Source organism: Phyllobates terribilis, unplaced genomic scaffold (genome assembly GCF_046119375.1).
Source record: "Phyllobates terribilis strain yellow unplaced genomic scaffold, ASM4611937v1 Scaffold_4__5_contigs__length_816908805, whole genome shotgun sequence".
NCBI lineage: Eukaryota > Metazoa > Chordata > Amphibia > Anura > Dendrobatidae > Phyllobates > Phyllobates terribilis.
Window position 1 is genome coordinate 591,166,971 of NW_027362764.1, and position 18,979 is coordinate 591,185,949.

The following is an 18,979-nucleotide window of genomic DNA, read 5'->3' on the forward strand; positions in this document are numbered from 1 at the left end:
ACATTGTCCGCTAAAAGAAGTAGACATTTTAGTTTGGCTGGAAGATGGTCTTTCTTCTGCAGATGTTACTGTTCCTTTAACACCTACCCCACGGACACAACCTTTTTTCCCCTTCCCAACACGCCTATTCCACTTTCCACCAGCAGCAGGCCTTTTTCCACTCATATTGGTGGTTAACTAATTCACAACTCTGGAGTTGTTTGCACACAAAAACAATGGATGGGAACCGAGCAGAGCTGAGTGGCGAAACTGTGGTATTAGGCCAAAACTATTGGCTGGGTTAGAAGCAGAAAAAAATTATATTCAATTTGCAACCTGATGGAGGTCAGTATAGATGGACTTATAGAGAAAGTCCCACACACAGCTAGAAGCCCAAATATTTTTTCAGAGGTAGATGCAGAAAAAAAATATATTCAGTTTGCAACCTGATGGAGGTCAGTATAGATGGACTAATAGAGAAAGTCCCACACACTGCTAGAAGGCCAAATATTTTTTCAGAGGTAGATGCAGAAAAAAATTATATTCAGTTTGCAACCTGATGGAGGTCTGTATAGATGGATTAATAGAACAAGTCCCACACACAGCTAGAAGCCCAATATTTTTTCAGAGGTAGATGCAGAAAAAAAATATATTCAGTTTGCAACCTGATGGAGGTCAGTATAGATGGACTAATAGAGAAAGTCCCACACACTGCTAGAAGGCCAAATATTTTTTCAGAGCTAGATGCAGACAAAAAATTATTTTTAATTTGCAACCTGATGGAGGTCAGTATAGATGGACTAATAGAGAAAGTCCCACACACTGCTAGAAGGCCAAATATTTTTTCAGAGCTGGATGCAGATAAAAATTATTTTTAATTTGCAACCTGATGGAGGTCAGTATAGATGGACTAATAGAGAAAGTCCCACACACTGCTAGAAGGCCAAATATTTTTTCAGAGCTAGATGCAGACAAAAAATTATTTTCAGTTTGCAACCTGATGGAGGTTAGTATAGATGGACTAATAGAACAAGTCCCACACACAGCTAGAAGCCCAAATATTTTTTCAGAGGTAGATGCAGAAAAAAATTATATTCAGTTTGCAACCTGATGGAGGTCTGTATAGATGGATTAATAGAACAAGTCCCACACACAGGTAGAAGCCCAATATTTTTTCAGAGGTAGATGCAGAAAAAAAATATATTCAGTTTGCAACCTGATGGAGGTCAGTATAGATGGACTAATAGAGAAAGTCCCACACACTGCTAGAAGGCCAAATATTTTTTCAGAGCTAGATGCAGACAAAAAATTATTTTTAATTTGCAACCTGATGGAGGTCAGTATAGATGGACTAATAGAGAAAGTCCCACACACAGCTAGAAGCCCAAATATTTTTTCAGAGCTAGATGCAGAAAAAAATTATTAGGGTATTATATGTGTAAAAGGCGCTTATCAGGCTAACTACTACCAATGGCAGCGATAATTGTGGACAGGGAACCACTAATGTCCGTAGTAGATACACTACAATAAAATAACTGTTCTATAGTAAAAATCGCGCTATCGGTAGTGAAAAAGAGATCAGGAGAAGAGTACTATTATTTTATAAAAATAAGATTTATTTGTTTGGATGCTAGCAATAAAAACTTAATAAAATACAGGATTTAATACAGGATTTAAAAGACGAGTGTAGACAACAATATTTCGATTGGGGTAAAAGAACTAATGGTATACAAGGTGTAATAAATAGTAAAATCCAGCGGTTAATCTGGTGTGGTAAAATGCCTGTGGTGGCTTGGTACCTGGAAAGAAGAGGAGTTTGGTTAGGGCTATTGTTCTCTAGTAATGAATATGCTTAGCTGGCTGTGGATCTGTTACTCACCAGGTATCAGAGTGGGTAAAGTGCAGGTGTGCACTAGGACTGTGGTCCGTCAGGATTCTTAGAGTGGGGCGTGGTCCTGAACGCTTTGTTATGCTCCTGGAGATTTAATGATATGGGGTTAGTGCTGTTAGCTCTGGGTAGGTAGATAGTGGGGTTAGCGACTTACCCATGGAGGAGCTGTTCTGCTTTTGGAGATTGCTTGTTAGCACTCCCTCAGTGGGGGGTGCAGCAGGAGGCTCTGGATTGTATCTCACTTTGTTGCAGAGATGTGACAGGGGGGCTTTTTGATTGCCAGTAGGCGTAGTAACGCTTGAGGATACTCAATGTCCTGTATATAGATATGGAGGAAGGGTTAGGAACTGAGGAATACAGGAATAGTCCACAGTGTGGTAAACCTAGATGTTTACCTGTGCGTGATTATCAGTAATCCAGGGGTGCAACAGGAGGCTCTGGATTGTATCTGTCTCTGAGCAGAGATGTAGTAGGAGGCTACTGGTTGCCGGGTGATAGGGGGCGTTGTGGCACTCAAGGATAATTGATGTCCTGTATATAGATGGGGAGGGAGAGTTAGGAGCTGAGGTATACAAACAATAAGCCACAATATAAGTAAGCCCGGTTGATTACCTTGTTTAGGGTCCAGGTGTGAAATGGTCGGTCACCTTCTTTATCTGTGGTTGAAGGCCTAAATCAAGGGAAGGTGTTCAGGAGGTTCTGCAAGAGGGTTCAGCCTAGTGGTAGGTGCAGCAGGAGGCTCTGGCTGAGTAATTTACTGGCTAAGTAGCAGTGGGTCTTGTCCCTGGACGCTGAGGTGCAGCAGGGGACCGGCTGCAAATGTGGCAGGAGGCCTGGTCTGGATAAGTATATTCAAGTAGGTGGAAGGCTTTGGTGGCAGGCTGTGTAGTAGATATCCGGGCAAGGTCTATGGTTGTGGAGTCCGGTTTTCAGGCACGGTCCCTACTCGTGTGGAGTCAGGCAGGCCGCGTTCCTGGAATCCTGTCGGTAATAAAGAGGTGAGTATGTGTGGTTTTGGTCCTTGTGGTGGCGTGTGTCATAAGCGGTGGGGGCCGTGGCCCAGAGTACTTACGGTTCGTAGTCCTGCGGAGATGTCAAGGAGTTGTGGGGCCCGGGGCGAGAGCGGGGTCCCGGCCGGTGACCGCCGCTACTCGCGGGCTTCCGGGTAAGTGGAGCAGGAGAGGAGGGGCGGAGAAGGTGAGGGGGTGCGTTCTATTGGAAGCGCGCGAGAGGCAGAGAGACGAGCTGACACGTGGTGTGCAGCGTGTATTGAGGACGGATGCCTGTGGGTGCCTTCTCTGCTGGGTCAGTCAATTCCAACGCGTTTCGACAGCTGACGGCTGTCTTCATCCTGTATTTTATTAAGTTTTTATTGCTAGCATCCAAACAAATAAATCTTATTTTTATAAAATAATAGTACTCTTCTCCTGATCTCTTTTTCACTACCGATAGCGCGATATTTACTATAGAACAGAAAAAAATTATATTCAGTTTGCAACCTGATGGAGGTCAGTATAGATGGACTATTAGAACAAGTCCCACACACAGCTAGAAGCCCAAATATTTTTTCAGAGCTAGATGCAGAAAAAAATTATTAGGGTATTATATGTGTAAAAGGCGCTTATCAGGCTAACTACTACCAATGGCAGCGATAATTGTGGACAGGGAACCACTAATGTCCGTAGTAGATACACTACAATAAAATAACTGTTCTATAGTAAAAATCGCGCTATCGGTAGTGAAAAAGAGATCAGGAGAAGAGTACTATTATTTTATAAAAATAAGATTTATTTGTTTGGATGCTAGCAATAAAAACTTAATAAAATACAGGATTTAATACAGGATTTAAAAGACGAGTGTAGACAACAATATTTCGATTGGGGTAAAAGAACTAATGGTATACAAGGTGTAATAAATAGTAAAATCCAGCGGTTAATCTGGTGTGGTAAAATGCCTGTGGTGGCTTGGTACCTGGAAAGAAGAGGAGTTTGGTTAGGGCTATTGTTCTCTAGTAATGAATATGCTTAGCTGGCTGTGGATCTGTTACTCACCAGGTATCAGAGTGGGTAAAGTGCAGGTGTGCACTAGGACTGTGGTCCGTCAGGATTCTTAGAGTGGGGCGTGGTCCTGAACGCTTTGTTATGCTCCTGGAGATTTAATGATATGGGGTTAGTGCTGTTAGCTCTGGGTAGGTAGATAGTGGGGTTAGCGACTTACCCATGGAGGAGCTGTTCTGCTTTTGGAGATTGCTTGTTAGCACTCCCTCAGTGGGGGGTGCAGCAGGAGGCTCTGGATTGTATCTCACTTTGTTGCAGAGATGTGACAGGGGGGCTTTTTGATTGCCAGTAGGCGTAGTAACGCTTGAGGATACTCAATGTCCTGTATATAGATATGGAGGAAGGGTTAGGAACTGAGGAATACAGGAATAGTCCACAGTGTGGTAAACCTAGATGTTTACCTGTGCGTGATTATCAGTAATCCAGGGGTGCAACAGGAGGCTCTGGATTGTATCTGTCTCTGAGCAGAGATGTAGTAGGAGGCTACTGGTTGCCGGGTGATAGGGGGCGTTGTGGCACTCAAGGATAATTGATGTCCTGTATATAGATGGGGAGGGAGAGTTAGGAGCTGAGGTATACAAACAATAAGCCACAATATAAGTAAGCCCGGTTGATTACCTTGTTTAGGGTCCAGGTGTGAAATGGTCGGTCACCTTCTTTATCTGTGGTTGAAGGCCTAAATCAAGGGAAGGTGTTCAGGAGGTTCTGCAAGAGGGTTCAGCCTAGTGGTAGGTGCAGCAGGAGGCTCTGGCTGAGTAATTTACTGGCTAAGTAGCAGTGGGTCTTGTCCCTGGACGCTGAGGTGCAGCAGGGGACCGGCTGCAAATGTGGCAGGAGGCCTGGTCTGGATAAGTATATTCAAGTAGGTGGAAGGCTTTGGTGGCAGGCTGTGTAGTAGATATCCGGGCAAGGTCTATGGTTGTGGAGTCCGGTTTTCAGGCACGGTCCCTACTCGTGTGGAGTCAGGCAGGCCGCGTTCCTGGAATCCTGTCGGTAATAAAGAGGTGAGTATGTGTGGTTTTGGTCCTTGTGGTGGCGTGTGTCATAAGCGGTGGGGGCCGTGGCCCAGAGTACTTACGGTTCGTAGTCCTGCGGAGATGTCAAGGAGTTGTGGGGCCCGGGGCGAGAGCGGGGTCCCGGCCGGTGACCGCCGCTACTCGCGGGCTTCCGGGTAAGTGGAGCAGGAGAGGAGGGGCGGAGAAGGTGAGGGGGTGCGTTCTATTGGAAGCGCGCGAGAGGCAGAGAGACGAGCTGACACGTGGTGTGCAGCGTGTATTGAGGACGGATGCCTGTGGGTGCCTTCTCTGCTGGGTCAGTCAATTCCAACGCGTTTCGACAGCTGACGGCTGTCTTCATCCTGTATTTTATTAAGTTTTTATTGCTAGCATCCAAACAAATAAATCTTATTTTTATAAAATAATAGTACTCTTCTCCTGATCTCTTTTTCACTACCGATAGCGCGATATTTACTATAGAACAGAAAAAAATTATATTCAGTTTGCAACCTGATGGAGGTCAGTATAGATGGACTATTAGAACAAGTCCCACACACAGCTAGAAGCCCAAATATATTTTCAGAGGTAGATGCAGAAAAAAATTATATTCAGTTTGCAACCTGATGGAGGTCTGTATAGATGGATTAATAGAACAAGTCCCACACACAGCTAGAAGCCCAATATTTTTTCAGAGGTAGATGCAGAAAAAAAATATATTCAGTTTGCAACCTGATGGAGGTCAGTATAGATGGACTAATAGAGAAAGTCCCACACACTGCTAGAAGGCCAAATATTTTTTCAGAGCTAGATGCAGACAAAAAATTATTTTTAATTTGCAACCTGATGGAGGTCAGTATAGATGGGCTAATAGAGAAAGTCCCACACACTGCTAGAAGGCCAAATATTTTTCAGAGCTGGATGCAGATAAAAATTATTTTTAATTTGCAACCTGATGGAGGTCAGTATAGATGGACTAATAGAGAAAGTCCCACACACTGCTAGAAGGCCAAATATTTTTTCAGAGCTAGATGCAGAAAAAAATTATATTCAGTTTGCAACCTGATGGAGGTCAGTATAGATGGACTAATAGAACAAGTCCCACACACAGCTAGAAGCCCAAATATTTTTTCAGAGGTAGATGCGGATAAAAATGATTTTTAATTTGCAACCTGATGGAGGTCAGTATAGATGGACTAATAGAAAAAGTCCCACACACAGCTAGAAGCCCAAATATTGTTTCAGAGGTAGATGCAGAAAAAAATTATATTCAGTTTGCAACCTGATGGAGGTCTGTATAGATGGATTAATAGAACAAGTCCCACACACAGCTAGAAGCCCAATATTTTTTCAGAGGTAGATGCAGAAAAAAAATATATTCAGTTTGCAACCTGATGGAGGTCAGTATAGATGGACTAATAGAGAAAGTCCCACACACTGCTAGAAGGCCAAATATTTTTTCTGAGCTAGATGCAGATAAAAAATTATTTTTAATTTGCAACCTGATGGAGGTCAGTATAGATGGACTAATAGAGAAAGTCCCACACACTTCTAGAAGGCCAAATATTTTTTCAGAGCTAGATGCAGAAAAAAATTATATTCAATTTGCAACCTGATGGAGGTCAGTATAGATGGACTAATAGAATGATGCTATGCCCAAAAGATTTTATTTCACTAGGTGCAGTAAAAAAATTGGTATTCTATACACAGGTGGTATATCTTGCAACAGATAGGCTACTCCACTGACTAACACACTCTGCAATAGGCCCAAAAGGATTAGCTTTGCTAGATTCAGCCAAATGCTGTGAAAAAAACTTGCACAGCACTGGCACAGACCTGCCTGGCAAAAACTGATAGGAACTGATGTAACCTAGTCCTGAAAAGGACTGCAATTACAATTAGTCTTTACTCCCACAATCTATCTATTTAAGAGCACAGACCTGCCTGATAAAAGTCGTAGGAAATGCTGTAACCTAGTCCTTAAAAGGACTGCAATCGCAACTATTCCCTACTCCCAAGCTATCTGTAGATTTGTGCGAAAATTGGCTTGAAATTAACAAGGTATAGCGCACACAGCAACAGCGGTGCCATCTAACATGCAGCTGCAGCAGTGAGAAAATGGTGGCGACGGGGAAAATGGCTTGGTCTTATAGGGCAAGGACATGTGACATACACTGCCAATGACACATGCCCTTGCTTGTGTGAAAAAAGCACTTTGCTCCATGTGTGCGCTGCTGATAGGCTGACAGATTGCACCTCCCCACTGTAAATGCGGGAAAGAGAAAAAATAATGGAGATCTTCATTTTTCCTGCAGAGATCCATCCCCTGCCCCTCCCCCCACCCCGCTGTACACTCAAACTGCGTATTAACATTAATTTTCATCATTACTGAGAAAAAATCCAGTTATGATTTTGGTGCACGAACAGTTATCGAACATAACCTCGAACAGCCGAATTTTTCTCAAATCGTTCGTGTTCGCCGAACGGCTCGAACACCGCCCAAAACAGCTCGAATTTGAGATTGGCGAACAGTTCGAGTAGAACAACGCTCATCTCTATAAATGAATGGCAAACCCCTTTGCTGAGAAGTTGAGAATTTCTTTATGAAAGTGAAATATCTGTGTACATCAGTCCAACTATGGACCTACAGTATATACAAAGCTCTTGGCCATTGATGGTTTAGTCACAAGTAATGTACACTACCGTTCAAAAGTTTTGGGTCATTTAGAAATGTCATTATTTTTTAAAGAAAAGCACATTTTTTGTCAATGAAGGTAACATTAAATTAATCAGAAATACACTCTATACATTGTTAATGTGGTAATTGACTATTCTAGCTGTAAACGTCTTGTTTTTATTGCAATATCTACATAGTTGTATAGAGGCCCATTTCCCACAACCACCACTCCAGTGTTTTAATGGTACATTGTGCTTGCTAACTGTGTAAGAAGGCTAATGGATGTTTAGAAAACCCTAGAAAACTCTTGCACAAGTATGTTAGCCCAGCTGAAAACGGTTTGGCTGATATGAGAAGCTATAAAATTTACTTTCCTTTGAGCTAGTTGAGAATCTGGAGCATTACATTTGTTTGTTCTATGAAACTCTCAAAATGGCCAGAAGATGAGAATTTTCTTGTGAAAATCGACAGTCTATTCTTGTTCTTAGAAATGAAAACTGTGAGAAATTGCCAAGAAAGTGAAGATTTCCTACAACGGTGTGTACTACTCCCTTCAGAGGAGAGCACAAACAGGCTCTAATCAGAGTAGAAAGATAAGTGGCGGGCCCCGCTGCACAACTGAGCAACAAGACAAGTACATTAGAGTCTGTAGTTTGAGAAATCGACGCCTCACAGCTCCTCAACTGGCAGCTTCATTAAATAATACACGCAAAATGCCAGTGTCAACGTCTACAGTGAGGAGGTGACTCCAGGATGCTGGCCTTCAGAGCAAAGTGGCAAAGAAAAAGCCATATCTTAAACTGGCTAATAAAAGGAAAAGATAAATATGGGGATAAGAACACAGACATTGGACAGAGGAAGATTGGAAAAAAGTTTTATGGACAGACGAATCAAAGTTTTTGAGGTGTTTGGATCACGCAGAAGAACATTTGTAAGACGCAGAACAACTGAAAAGATGTTGGAAGAGTGCCTGACGCCATCTGTCAAGCATGGTGGAGGTAATGTGATGGTCTGGGGTTGCTTTGGTGCTGGTAAAGTGGGAGATTTGTACAAGGTAAATGGGATATTGAATAAGGAAGGCTATCAGTCCATTTTGCAACGCCATGCCATACCCTGTGGACAGCGCTTGACTGGAGCCACTTTCATCCAACAATAGGACAATGACCCAAAGCACACCTCCAAATTATGCATGAACTATTTAGGGAAGAAGCAGGCAGCTGGTATTCTATCTGTAATGGAGTGGCCAGCGCAGTCACCAGACCTCAACCCCATTGAGCTATTGCGGGAGCAGCTTGACCGTATGGTATGCAAACAGTGCCCATCAAGCCAATCCAACTTTTGGGTGGTGCTTCAGGAAGCATGGGGGAAATTTTTCAAGATTACCTCAGCAAATTTACAGCTAAAATGCCAAAGGTCTGCAATGCTGTAATTGCTGCAAAGGGAGCATTCTTTGACGAAAGCAAAGTTTGAAGGAGAAAATTATTCTTTCAAATAAAAATCATTATTTCTAACCTTGTCAATGTCTGAACTATATTTTCTATTCATTTTGCAACTCATTTGATAAATAAAAGTAAGAGTTTTCATGGAAAAAACAAAATTGTCTTGGTGACCCCAAACTTTTGAACGGTAGTGTATATCTATCTGGTTGTGGCCTCATATGTATGATTTTATCCAACATAGATTCTGCAGCATGTGATTTATCTTTCTTTGACTTGCTAATAGGGTGGTGCACATACTCTTAAAAAGATCATTTTACAGTGCATACGTAATATACATTAATATACTATTGCCACTTACAGCACTGGACAGCGATTGTCAAGATCACCTGACTGGATAATCCTTCTGGGCTTGTGTGATAAAAATGAAATTATTGGTTTGTGTTTAAGGGAATGTGTTACCAGATTTTTACATGAAATCTGGGAGCAGCATGATGTAGGGGCTGAGAGCATAATTCCAGTGATGTGTCATTTACTGGGCTGCTTAGTGTTGTTATGATAAAATCACTGTACTAATGTGGCACCCCTGCGGGGGATTACCACAGGATCCATAGGTGCAGGGAGAGATGTACACTTGGGCACACACAACACCTTCCACCCCAGGTCTGAGGGGAGGAGTCAGTTTCCAGGGAGACAGCAAAGCGGCAGTTAGTCTAGAGACGGGTGAAGGAGGAGAGAGACAGAGAGAGCTGTTGGCTGAGGACCAGTTAAGCCCTGAACTAGGAAACAGGTCTGTGTTGTGAAGCGCCCTAGAGAGAGGGACGGAGGATAAAAGGAGAGAGAAGGAGATAAAACTATTATCCCTTTAGCTCACCCGGACACCGGAGTCCGAGATTGCTATTAATTCAGGAATAGCATAGAAAACCCGGACAGATCAGGAGGATCTACTCCCCCTGAAGAAGAAGGGGAGACAGTTGCCAAACTTGACCAAGTATAGGACCAGGGGCCAAGAAAGAGAATTGGTAGCCCCAAGGAAAGGTCCTCATTTCAGTTGTGGAGAAGGACCCCAAAGAAAGTGAAGGTGGCAGGTTCAGCTTAAGGCAGGACTGATCCCAAACAACGCACACATTGTTAGAGGAGGCCTCACAAATCTCCAGAGTGAATATCTCTACCAGCACCAAAAACCTGGTTACCCTCCTGAACTGTACCTGTTACCGGACATCAGTAAAAGAAAGGTACTGAAACAAAGACTTAATGTGTGTGTGTGCCTACTTTGACATTACTGCCTATAGCGTTCATACAAGCCGTATGCCGACCACCTCAGCAACCATACAAAGCGCTGGTAACCGACTTTACCAGTTACCACAGGAGGCGTCAGGACACAATTCTCCCATCATCCTGTCCCCCACCCCTTTACTGACGGTCCAGGGCACGGAACCGGGAATCGACCAACCGTGATCCCCACAGAAGTAACCCATCCATCTCGTTATCCGATTACCCCTACCCCTGTCAACCCACTCAGTTTGGCGTCACGAACAGGATTCCGGGCCCGGTAGAACCGGGTACTGTGTGCTTAAATTTGACTTTATTGAAAGTTTGTGTACTGTAAAACGGGCCATCATTACTGCGTCATAGAGAAATTAAACTGCGTCACAGAGCGGAGAGAGTTGAGGGGGCGCAGCTAAAGGAGCGCGAGGATAGCCCCGCCATTTTTTTTTTAAAAGTCATCGGTTACTGAAGGAGTTGATCGTAGCGGCTGGCAGCGGTTAGCTAGGGGGGCACCATCATGAGTGAAGCAAACAATATCCGAGACCTTGAGGGAGGGGATGCCCAAGACGCAGCAGCAGCCGGTTCCTCAGCTGGTGAAGGAGCCGCAGCATCTGGAGCGATGGCCCCGATAATGCCAATTGCCTTGCCGTATATACCGGGGGCCAAATGGTTACCGATGTATGAAGGTAAACCCAGTACCTTAGCAGCTTTCAAACGTAAAATGTGTGCAGTGCTGGACATGTATGCAATGACAGGAAAGCAGCGAGCCTCCGTTGTGCAGGGACAATTAATAGGTGCAGCGGAGCTAGAAGCTGAGACTTGGAGCGATGCTGATGGAGACTCTATAGAAAATGTGTTTTATAAGCTCAAAACTGCTTTTGAAAAACTCACACAGTCTGAACTAAGGATGCTATTCTACCAATGCAAGCAGAGACCGCAAGATACCATCAGAGACTTTGCCCTACGTTTACAAGCGGCACTCCGGTCCATAAAACAGGTAGATCCAGCAAGTGTGCAAGATGAAGATAATTTGCTTGCAGAACAGTTTATGACTGGGTTGAGATCAGACTTTCACCGTCAGCAGGTGCACATGTGGGTCCTAGATCATCCAGATGTGGATTTTAATACCTTAAAGGACCATGCTATAACTGTATTACGAGACCCATTTCCTGCAAAACCTGCAATCCCATCCTGGCAGGTTAATACCTCTCACATGAACTTAGAGCCTACCCCTAAAGACTCTGCAAAAGCGGTAGGACAAGCTGTCGTACCTGAATCTGCTGATGACCTACGTAATCAGGTGTTACAACTAACCAAAAACATGGACTACGTGTTAAAACTCTTGCAAGCCAGACCGGAGGCACAACCACCAAGCAAAATCCAGTTAGCTGAATCCCCTGAGGATGTTGTGTGGATGAGAAGAGCCATGTCGCCCGTGGAGGGGATCAACAAGTCGCCCGTTCAGTGGACCAACGCACCATTCCGACGCAAAGCCACCGACCACACGGATTCTTCAGGACAACCTGTTTGCCTTCGTTGCAACAAACCGGTCCACTTTGCAAGAGGATGTCATTTAAACCCGAGATTCCTGGGTCCGCGGGCCAATCCCCAGGAATAAAACGGCAGGGCCCATATGACTGGCGTAGTCGGTATGTGGGAGGCTGCCCGTACCTCAACATTACGCTAGAAGGAATCCCCACATCGGCCCTATTGGACACTGGGTCACAAGTCACCACCATCCCACATATCCTTTACAAGCAATTTTGGTCTGATGCTGATCTTAGCCCCCCAGACTCTAGTCTTGTCATTTTAGCAGCTAATGGTCAACCACTGAATCAGGTGGGGTTTAGAGAAGTGACAATAAATCTGGGGAGGGTGGAGTTGAGAGGCCAAGGGTTATGTGTGGTAGAAGATGACCCCAATATCAAATGTCCTTACATGGTGCTTGGTACTAATGTGATTGAAAACTGCCTTGAAGAAGTGATGTTTTTACTCCAACAGATTACAGAGACTGCTGGCATTGGGCGGAGGAGAGTCCTTCAAAGAGAAATCCGTGCCTTAATTCACAAGCAACAGGTAAATCTGTCTGGGGGGGAGATTGGCAGTGCGCGGGTAACGGACCCATTTCCCATTGTATTACCACCAAACAGTGAAATGATGATATGGTGTCGAGCAGCTATGGGTATCAGAAGAAAGGAATACCAAGCAATTGTAGAACCGAAATATTCAGAGCATAGACCTACACTGCTGACAGCTAGAGGGATGGTGGATGTATGCAGGGGAAGAGTACCAATCCGTGTGTTGAATTGTGGTGAGGAAGAAGTGAAACTTCCCCGGTATGCTACTGTAGCAAAGCTGTACACTGTCAGTAATAACAACATACAGACACTAGAGCCCTTGCCCCCGTCAAGTCAGGCGGAGGACAACAACCCCAAGGGACAGCTGGAGGAGTGGTGTCAGCAGTTGCACATAGGGACTGATGCCACTCCCGACCACCAGGAGCAAGGAGTTTACCGGGTAGTAGAAGAGTTTAGCCAAGTATTCAGTAAGCATCCATTAGATTTTGGGAGGATAAAAGGGGTACGCCATCTCATACCCACAGGAGATCATCCCCCGATTAAAGTGAGACAAAGACCCATCCCACCAAACCACTACCAGTGTGCTAAAGAGATGCTGCAGGACATGAAGGAGGCAGGGGTTATAAGAGATAGCTGTAGTCCCTGGGCAGCCCCCTCAGTCTTAGTCAGAAAGAAGGATGGCACTATGAGGATGTGTGTGGATTACAGGGAGGTCAATAAGATCACTCACAAAGATGCTTACCCGTTACCCTGGATAGAGGAGTCTCTTGCTGCATTAAAGACGGCTAAGTATTTCTCCACATTAGATCTCACTAGTGGGTATTGGCAGGTCTCCGTTGCCGAAGAAGACCGGGAGAAAACAGCATTCACAACACCAATGGGCCTATGAGAATTCAATAACATGCCATTTGGGTTATGCAATGCACCAGGGACGTTTCAGAGACTCATGGAGTGCTGCCTGGGACACCGGAATTTTGAGACGGTACTTTTATACCTGGATGACGTCATAGTGTATTCCAAAACCTATGAAGAACATCTGGAACACCTGGTGGAGGTATTTACAGCTCTAACAAAGTATGGAATGAAGCTCATACCATCTAAATGTTACCTGCTGAAGCCAAAAGTCCAATACCTGGGGCATGTGGTCAGCGCGGATGGCGTAGAGCCAGATCTGGAAAAAGTGACAGCTATCCAGGACTGGCAGAGGCCGACCACCGTCAGAGAGGTACGTCAGTTCTTAGGTTTGGTTGGGTATTACAGAAGATTTATTAAGGGCTACACGAAGATGGCAGCGCCCATACAAGATCTTCTAGTAGGCCAAGCTAAGAAGAGAAGGTCTGCAGAGCCGCCGTTGGAATGGGGAAAGAAACAAGAAGACTCCTTCCAACAAATGAAACAGGCCCTGACCGGTGAGGAAATCTTGGCATACCCAGATTATAACCTACCATTTGTCCTCTACACGGATGCAAGTAATGTAGGCCTGGGAGCAGTACTGTCCCAAATACAAGAAGGCAAAGAAAGAGTAATTGCCTATGCCAGTAGAAGACTTCGACCTACCGAGAGGAACCCGGAAAATTACAGTTCCTTTAAGTTGGAGTTCCTGGCCTTGGTCTGGGCAGTCACGGAAAGGTTCAAGCATTACTTAGCAGCTTCAAAATTTACCATCTTTACGGACAATAATCTGCTAACACACTTGGATACTGCAAAGCTTGGTGCATTGGATCAGCGCTGGATGGCCCGGCTATCGAACTACGACTTTACCATCAAGTACCGAAAAGGCCGTGGAAATGCAAATGCTGATGCCCTCTCCAGAAACCCTCAAGTACATTTGCAAGGGCTTGAAGAAGAAACAGATGACTTGGAGGAAATAGAACTTCCAGCTTTCCATAAAAGTAGAAAATGGAAAATGACAGAAACCCATATCTACCAGAACCGTCAGGATGTTGCACTAAACCCGCTGCCTCATTATGGATGGAAAGAAAGCCAAGACAGCGATCCAGCAGTGAGCCTGGTGAAGAGGCTGGTAACCCAACCGGATTCCAAAATTGAGACGAATGCTCCCCCAGAGGCCCAATACCTGTGGAAAGAAAGAAGCAGGTTATTTATCTATAAAAACCAATTGTGCAGACGGTATATCAATCCAAGGACACATGAAATGGTATGGCAAGTTGTGGTTCCAAAGAGAGACGTCCAAATGGTATTGGAAGCGTACCATAATGGAGCAGGACACATTGGATGGAGAAAACTGGAAATACTGTTACGTGAGAGGTTTTATTGGATTGGCATGAGGTCTTCCATAGAAAAATGGTGTAAAAATTGTGGCCCATGCTCATTAAGAACAGGAGATCGTAACAACCAAAAAGCACCACTCCAGCCTATCATAACCAAACAGCCCTTGGAACTAGTAGCCCTGGATCATGTCAAACTCACACCCAGTAGATCAGGCTATACTTATGCTCTTTCCATGGTGGACCACTATTCCAGATTCCTAGTGGTAGCTCCTGTCAAGGATTGGACAGCTCAGACAGCAGCAAGAACCTTTCAAGCTTATTTCTGCAGGCCACATGGATATCCAGAACAGGTATTGACAGATCAGGGTCCTGCCTTTGAAGCAGAAATATTTCAAGGGTTCTGTAGCTTGTATGGATGCAAGAAAATTCGTATCACGCCTTACCATCCCCAAACTAACGGAATGTGCGAAAAAATGAATCACGTGGTAATAGAATTGCTGAAGACTCTGCCCTTGGAAGACAGAAACAGATGGCCAGAGAAATTACCAGATCTTATTAACATCTATAACAACATCCCAGTAAGCTCAACTAATTTTACCCCGGCATACTTGATGAGAGCGAGACCAGGAAAATTGCCAGTGGACTTTGAAATGGGCATTGTAGTTCCTGAGGAAGACCCCTCAAGTGCAGATTGGGATACTAGAAGAACAGAACAATACAAGAAAATACAGGAGTGTGTTGAGAAAAGTCTAGCAAAATCCAGATAAAGACAAGAAACCAATTTCAATAAAAATGCACAAGAGATCCCGTTAACCCCCGAGAATTGGTTTTGAAAAGGAAAAAGAGGCTTCATAAGCTAGATAATCAATGGGAAGAAGAACCATACACTGTATTACCATCCAATTTTGACAACCAGAAAACCTGTCTAATCAGCAAAGATAACGGAAAAACAACAGCAACAGTGTCCCGAGACCACTTAAAGAAGTGTCCTCAACCCATACAGCAAAAAGAATATATCCCTTGTCCCATACCAGAAGAAGAGACGCCAAGAACAATTAAGACAATCTTAGGAGAGTTACCCGCAGATTGGCCTCAAATAGAAGGAGCATACTTAATTCCCATGTTGACATTCCCACAACCAGTAGAAGGATCAAGAGCAGAAGAACCACCTGCTGCAGCCGAGCTAGGGAATCCTGCAATCGGTGTACCTGCCATTCCCACTAGGGAGGTGGGAAGACACTCCGGCATACCTGTGCTACGTAGACCAACACATGAGTCAGTAAGTAGTGTTCGCTCCACACCAGGCTTACGCACCAGTGGGATACCAGTTTTACGGAGGTCATCACGTATTAATTTTGGACACCCACCACTCAGATACAGGGAGTAAACCATAACAAAAGGGAAATGTAAATAGGTTCAAAAATGTAAATATGTAGTTAAAGTCAGTATATAGAAGGGTGACGAGTAGACCATAACAGGTTACACCAGGTACACAACATAAAAAAGGGGTGAGTAGAGTTGGCATAAGAAGCTGTCTAGGGAGAGCAAAATCTTGGCCAATAGGTGACCCCAGGGCAAAAGGGCCTGCAGTGCTTATGACCGGGAGAGGCCCCTGCAGTACCTAGGACCCTTGCGCTGAGGCACACGTAGTAAATGTTTTGTTGTGTATTGTGAATTATTAAGTCTATTTGAATCTTTAAGCCTAAAGAGACTTTACCTGTTTGGACATCTGAAACTTTTTGCAAATTTTTAAAAATGGACCGAAGCCACAGGACTGGTGGTGGCAAAAAGACTTTCCCTTTAACAGCCTGCAGCAGATTGACTAGCATTGTATGGACTGGTTATCCATCTTTCCCATTATCCATGGTTTTTGTAAATTTTATTTTTGAGACTCTGTTCAAATTACAAATATAAATGTTAATGTTATGTTATCTTTGTTAAAAAAAAATGTTTCAGTCCCGGAGGACTGAAGTTAACTAGGGGGGAATGTGGCACCCCTGCGGGGGATTACCACAGGATCCATAGGTGCAGGGAGAGATGTACACTTGGGCACACACAACACCTTCCACCCCAGGTCTGAGGGGAGGAGTCAGTTTCCAGGGAGACAGCAAAGCGGCAGTTAGTCTAGAGACGGGTGAAGGAGGAGAGAGATAGAGAGAGCTGTTGGCTGAGGACCAGTTAAGCCCTGAACTAGGAAACAGGTCTGTGTTGTGAAGTGCCCTAGAGAGAGGGACGGAGGCTAAAAGGAGAGAGAAGGAGATAAAACTATTATCCCTTTAGCTCACCCGGACACCGGAGTCCGAGATTGCTATTAATTCAGGAATAGCATAGAAAACCCGGACAGATCAGGAGGATCTACTCCCCCTGAAGAAGAAGGGGAGACAGTTGCCAAACTTGACCAAGTATAGGACCAGGGGCCAAGAAAGAGAATTGGTAGCCCCAAGGAAAGGTCCTCATTTCAGTTGTGGAGAAGGACCCCAAAGAAAGTGAAGGTGGCAGGTTCAGCTTAAGGCAGGACTGATCCCAAACAATGCACACATTGTTAGAGGAGGCCTCACAAATCTCCAGAGTGAATATCTCTACCTGCACCAAAAACCTGGTTACCCTCCTGAACTGTACCTGTTACCGGACATCAGTAAAAGAAAGGTACTGAAACAAAGACTTAATGTGTGTGTGTGCCTACTTTGACATTACTGCCTATAGCGTTCATACAAGCCGTATGCCGACCACCTCAGCAACCATACACAGCGCTGGTAACCGACTTTACCAGTTACCACAGGAGGCGTCAGGACACAATTCTCCCCATCATCCTGACCCCCATCCCTTTACTGACGGTCCAGGGCACGGAACCGGGAATCGACCAACCGTGATCCCCACAGAAGTAACCCATCCCGGTATCCGATTACCCCTACCCCTGTCGACAGACTCACTATCAACAGCAGATTATCAGTATGTGAGTAGAAAACCTGCTGCCAGGTAGTCCTCCATATTTATGAGTTTGGTATAATCACCCCCACAACTGATTGGCTGCTTTCTGTGTGCACTGTACATGGACAGAGAGCTGCCAATCAGTGGTGTGGGTAGGGTTATACAGAGTTCAGCATTCAGAGAACTGGTCGATCTGCCACAGAGAAAACAGAGATTTTATGAAAATTACAGCAATCAGCTCAGTAAGTGTAATATTACCAGAATTAGGGTCTCTACCCCTACATTATGCTGGTCTCAGATGGGATAGCAAAAACATGGTAGCAGATTTCCTTTGAAGGGAATCTGTCATTAGATTTTTACTAACCAATCTGAGAACAGCATGATGTAGTGGCAGAGACTCTGACTTCCGCATTCTATCATTGGGCTACTTGCTATCATTTTAATAAAATCACAGTTTTATCTGCTGTAGATCTACCACTTCTCTGAATGCTCGGTATAATTCCACCGACACCATTGATTGACAGCTTTTGGTTTACACTGTGCATAGGCAGAAAGCTTCCATTCAGTGGTTAAGGCAGGGTTATACAGAGCTCATAAATATGGAGGTGGTTTACATGTCAGCAAGTTTACTAAGTCCTATACTAATAATCTGCTGATAAAACAGCGATTTCATCATAACTACACTAAGCAGCCCAGTAAGTTACACATCACTGAAATATCTCTAGATTATGGTACTGTCAGATTAGGTAGTAAAAATCTGGTGACAAACTCCCTTTAAAAATTTAAATATTTAACTACATTTTCTATCCTGGCCATTGCCTCTCTGTACCGATGCAGAGCCATGTTGGTAAGCACATACTGGTGAGTAGTTTCGCACTTTTCCACTCCATTTTGAATTACCTCCTGTACTGACATTCATTAAAAACCAGTATATTTAAAGTAGAATATACCAGAAATCTATTACCATGTTATGTATTTTGCTAAAGTTGTGGTCATAACTGTCATCATGTATGATACTTAAATGGTGGCTTTTATCTGAATTCTAATGGAAAAAAATACATATAAAATCTAAATGCAGGCAAAATCAGACAGCCAAGGAAAAAGAACATGTGGGTGCATGACAGGTCTGTGACCAAATTCCATTCTATTGACATAATTGTCTACTTTACTTGTATTTTTAGCAAAGTTTTAATGTGGAAAGTAATGGAATTTTAAGTACAAAGCGGGCATCAGTTATAAATGTTCATTTGTATGTACTGTAATGGTTTATAGCCTCCTATTACAAATGTAACTATCTATAACTTTCCCTAAATTTAATTAAATACACACATTTCGTACTATACAAAGTTTATACATTATCATGAAGCTAGGACTTCACATGACAGTCACTCGGTGGCCTCATATAGACACATGTAGCATAAACATCTCCAGACAGAGTATC

General features: G+C 44.0%; 2 long non-coding RNA genes across 4 annotated transcripts; both read right to left on the minus strand.

Annotated features, from left to right (window-relative positions):
- Positions 1 to 1,574: 1,574 nt before the first annotated feature.
- LOC141264433 (uncharacterized) lies at positions 1,575 to 2,398 on the minus strand. 2 transcript variants are annotated; one of them, XR_012319941.1, is made up of 4 exons: positions 2,266 to 2,398; positions 2,025 to 2,186; positions 1,859 to 1,954; positions 1,575 to 1,778 (listed from the first exon to the last, which is right to left on the minus strand). It is a non-coding gene; the product is annotated as an uncharacterized lncRNA (long non-coding RNA). The 2 variants fall into 2 exon arrangements; XR_012319940.1 differs by having other exon boundaries at positions 1,575 to 1,954.
- Positions 2,399 to 3,637: 1,239 nt separating this feature from the next.
- LOC141264434 (uncharacterized) lies at positions 3,638 to 4,461 on the minus strand. 2 transcript variants are annotated; one of them, XR_012319943.1, is made up of 4 exons: positions 4,329 to 4,461; positions 4,088 to 4,249; positions 3,922 to 4,017; positions 3,638 to 3,841 (listed from the first exon to the last, which is right to left on the minus strand). It is a non-coding gene; the product is annotated as an uncharacterized lncRNA (long non-coding RNA). The 2 variants fall into 2 exon arrangements; XR_012319942.1 differs by having other exon boundaries at positions 3,638 to 4,017.
- Between the last annotated feature and the right edge of the window lie 14,518 nt (positions 4,462 to 18,979).